Source organism: Pecten maximus, chromosome 19 (assembly GCF_902652985.1).
Source record: "Pecten maximus chromosome 19, xPecMax1.1, whole genome shotgun sequence".
In the NCBI taxonomy this organism is placed as follows: Eukaryota; Metazoa; Mollusca; class Bivalvia; order Pectinida; family Pectinidae; genus Pecten; species Pecten maximus.
In genome coordinates, this window is record NC_047033.1 from 18088890 (window position 1) to 18094152 (window position 5263).

Here is a 5263-nt window from a genome sequence, read left to right on the forward strand (position 1 = left end):
TCCTTCAATATGAGGCTCACAACTTACCAATCAACCCTCATAGCTCACAGTGTGATTATATTGTGAAGGAGATGTTGTCCCTGTCCATCTGTCTTTTTATAACTTTCAACCTCTAAAAATCTTAAAGCAACTGGATACTAATATTTGGCCAAGATATACCTGGGTTTATACAAATAAATGTCCTTTGCCTTTTCTCAATGTAAAATATATCCATAGGGCAATTTTCGATTTCCAGCATATGTACATGGGATGGCTCGGATGCAATAAATTTTACTGGTATATTTGACCAACTTATTTAATTCCAAGGTCACAGGGGTCAAACACATTAAAAATCTATAAGCACCTTCTCAAGATCCAGATTGCAGAGTCCTGATATGCCACTTAAATGGTACCTGGAATGAAGTGCTTTAAAATCTGGCATAAATGACCTTGACATTTTCTAGGCCACAGTGTTCAAATATATAGAATACCCAATGTGTTGATATTTTGACAGCTCCTATGATGGAATGCTTTGTAATTTCCTTGTATAAATGACCTTGATCTTTTCCCGTGGTCATTGGACTACAGTTCTGATATTAGACCATCTGGTGCCTAGGCTGGAGTGATTAAATCTGTTTTCTCAATTAAATTAAACATGTATATCAAACGTTCTTTCAATGCCATACGGTTCAGCTACCTTAAGCATTTGAAGAATTATTTTCTACAGAAGACCCAGATTACTGGTATTTTGCTAGCAGGTATATAGGACAGAGAACTTTAATATTCCTCATATAAATTACCTTATCTTGTTTTGAAAGTCTCGTTGACTATTTCAAGATCATACGAGTCTTTAATTGGTCTCATGTGCCAAGAAACCCGGAGTCCTGATCTGCCAGAAGGTACCTATGATGACATTGTGACATTGGCCGTTTAAACTAATGCCAATCTTCTCAGGTTTCATAAGACCCAAAGCTACGTTTTTTGTGCTTTTGTTTTTGTCATTTATCCTTGCCACTACTACTCATGTGAGCAATTAAGGCCATTTCGATGTTTACTCAAATTCCCTTTAAACCTTTTCAAGATGAAAGTGATCGAAACAACTTACAACCGTTTAGGATATAGTTTCTAGAAAAATAGGTATCACCTTTTTAATATCGCTATAGTGAACAGTGTTAAAAGAATTTGATCAAGTTTTAAATCGGTAATGTCATCCAACAGAAAAATCAATGATGTTAACAAATTAGGTATTCAAAACCTAAATGGTTCGTACAGGCCTTGATACATACTTTAATTTAAACAGTCAAGAATTTGAAAGTGCATGAATTTGTATATTGAGCAATTGTAAAGAAACGAAGTATTTCATTTTTAATATATAAGTCGTCGATCGTAATTTTTTGTAACCGTTCATTGTATATTTATGTCAACTCCAGTGACTTCAGGACTGTTTTGTGAGGCTTAAAATGATCTATACATTTCATACTTTAAAATAAATTCCTTGTCATTTTCGGCACACACCACATTTATATTTCATTACTACATAGGAGACAGGAAGTCCTTATATTGACATGAATTTGGTCATAGATTTCATATCTTTTAAATAAGAATTCAGATTACCAGAAATTTTACATATTGTTTAAAGATATGAGTTGTCAAACGTAAATCTATAACAGGGATCACTTTGGGCAGATATTTGGGGATTTTTACCCATGTTTTTAAAAAAAATCTCATTAAAAATTCAAAATTGTACCTCTTTATACAGACAAATCTCATAGGAATTTTGCTAATCTCATAAAATCTCCCATAGGTTTTAAGAGCCAGAGTTATCCCTGCTATAACTGTATTTTTCTAAGGCTAGAACGTTTACATTTTTGTAAATGATGCGCAAAGTTTATCTTTAGCTAGTAAAAGTTTCCAAAACACAAATAAGTTTGACTTAAAACTTCCATAATGTAGTTAAAAGATGCCTTGATATAATTCCGTTTATAACACAAATGGTACGTAAAATATTTAACAAGAGAACACACATGCTTGTAACTTCTTTATTTATGTTTGTACTCGATAACTGACCTTTGGTAAACGCGTATTTATAATGAACAAGCTGTTAAGTTTAAATAAATGATATCACAAGTTTATAAAAACGTTACCTTAGTTGGCACTGTTGCATATATATAGTAGGAGTAGGGGCAGGGTTTTTTTTTTTTTTTTTCTATAAATACGTACTGCAGATACAGACGCCTTTGTACGCAGTCACTTGCCATGAAAGCTAATATTCAATACTCCAAGAATATGCCATGACACCTGACGGTAAAACAAGGACTAGTTTGATCCTTTTAATTAATTGCTCATCCTCGATGCTCCATGTATACTACATTCTCTTTTACTCTCTATCTGGAGTATCGTGGCTGTTTTTCTTTATTTGGAAATCAATATCACGGATACTAATTTATAGGATATTTTACCGAAACTTAGAGAAACTTTCTCGGTAACAGAAATATACCACAGTTATGTACCTGTATACTGTATAAGGGTTCAAATGGACAGTTATTTAACACTTGATGCATCGTTAGATCAGAGGAGAGTTGTATTATAACAACAACAGAATTGATATCAATTTTTGCTCTGAAGTCACTTAATTTAACATTATGCAAACACATGCGTCTGCTTCTGGTTAATATTAGCAGGAAAAATAATATAAGCCTTAAATTACTCCTACTATATCATACATGTAGTATGAGTAGGGTATAATATTTCTGTCTATTATTACTAACCAGAAGCAGACGCCTTTGATGCAATTAAAGTATTCAAAACGTTTTCGAGATTCCCATGAACACAACCGGAAGACGTGAGTAGCAAATCATTAAGGAGGTATAGTACTCACGGTGGAATTATGACGAATTGTATCAACGTTAATTGGTGCCGTCGAGCTAAACCATAGAAACATTGTCGATGCCATGGCGTCAATGTTCAATACGTTATAGTGTGGTCGTGACATTGGCGATGTTTTTTTCGACCTTGATCAGACAACGGATTATGTATACGTCCGTGATCAGACAACGTATTATGTATACGTCCGTGATCAGACAACGTATTATGTATACGTCCGTGATCAGACAATGGATTATGTATACGTCCGTGATCAGACAACGTATTATGTATACGTCCGTGATTAGACAACGGATTATGTATACTTCCGTGATCAGACAACGTATTATGTATACGTCCGTGATCAGACATTGAAATAAAGGATGTGGATGCGGTGTCAGACGACATTGTAGCCTATGTATATGACAACAAATACATTTATGTTTCGTTACTCATGCAGTCGAGTTAAACAAATGAAGTTAATATGACATGTAAACCCGCTGGGGATCTTATCTCTCCTGTATAAAATTCGTTTTCGTTAGATTGGTGTTTATACATTTTGTATTATAATAGGTCAAATGAAGCCATTGTCTTCGAATTTCGGGGTCACTTACAGATCAGTACGCTTTTACAGTGCAACACACTGAAATGCCATACCTAACTTAAGCCCCGTCCAGCCACATTATACTGACAAACTGGTTTGAATTTAAATATATATTAGCAATTAAAGTCTCTTTAGAAGACACTATGTGAGCGTACATTAAATGGACAACAGTAATTAAGAACAACGTGTATGATAAAAATTGGAACGTGAACAATAGATAGGAATGATTGTTCTATATTGCTGTAATAGAAATATAAACGCTCAAAATATTATGTGTATAATAATAAGCTCATTTTGGAAACATGTCAAATTAAACTTCACAAAATCATTACTAATATAAACACTGTAAATAAAATGTCTTATAATGTTTAACATTCGGAACCGTATCAGCTGAAATACTGTAAAGCAATTTTGGGTGATATAGTTCTTGCGGATTTTGGAAATTGACGTTGATATTTCACCCACTGTACGCCATTTTATTTCAGATGGACTTTTGCAGGCGCGTAGCTGCCTGTACGCAAGTACGCAGGTGAATCCACTTAATTTTTCATAAAAAAATGTATCAATATGAAGTCAAATGCACCTTGTATACTTAGTAGAACCATAAAGTGACACTGACACATCGGGAACAGAAATGAAAATCAAAGTTTACTGGGGGAAAGCCGGATCATCGACTTTGTTTGAACACCATTTTAATATTCAAAACTTCAAAACTTTCCAAAATTTTCGAACTCGCGCCTACGGTGCTCGTGAATCCACTTTAATCAAGGGCCCAGTCTACGCCCCTGTTTTGTCAATAAACAATTAAAGAACTATTTAAATTCTTGTTCTTTTCTCATTCAACCATTTATTGATTTAATTGGTCTATAACTCTATATATTTTTTATAAATGATTTACTATTTTAGGGGTGTGATTGGGTGTTTAAGCTTATTAGTTCTGAAAGGTTTTTGTGTGTGAGTGTGTGTTTGAGGAGTAATAAGGATAAGTGGGAGGGGAGACTGGATCATTTGAGTGAATAAATAAATAAAATAGGCCTGTAGAATACTTATAGTCTAAGTCTCCCATTTTTCAGTAAACCATTATTCGAGCAGTTCTCTCTCTACTCCTATCATAAATTCTTTGTACATTTTTTCCCTTCATCTTGTTAAAGTTGGTCATCATCCTTTAGAAGTTGAAGTAAAAGTAGCAAGATTTGGTCAGTTGATGTGGAGATTGAGTTCCATGAAAAATTATGACAAGGTATAGTAGGCCCGCAACTAATGTACAGTTTATTGAATATGGTCTACACGTGTATCTAGATTTAGATACTTTTTAGAAATCATATATATACTGTATACCGACTTAAAATATACATGTAGATACAGATAAGTCATAATATGACAATCGCAAAAAAGAATATGATAAAAAAAAAGCAGTGACGCAACAGATCTCCACAAAAAAATGAAGGGATGAATAAGACATTAAAATGAACCCTAATATTTTAGTTTCACGATTTGGCGCGAAAAGTTTGTATACTGTCATTTAAAGCCGAATCACTACTCGTAGATCTACAGATATCAATTATCATTATATCTTGTAACTTTTGCTATTGTTCATGTTAACCTTATCTCTGTTTTCCATCTCCTAATATTATATGTGAAATGTATCTTTAAGAACATTAATAAATTATGAATTTTGAGGACGAAAAGTTTTACACAGAAAATAGTTCTGGTTTTAGAACGGTGTTAGTGATTAGTTAGTTCTCTCATTTTTGTGACGTTCCTGAAACATTCATCCAATGAAATTCGACGTTACTGTTGCCTGTTGGATTCCCCAGA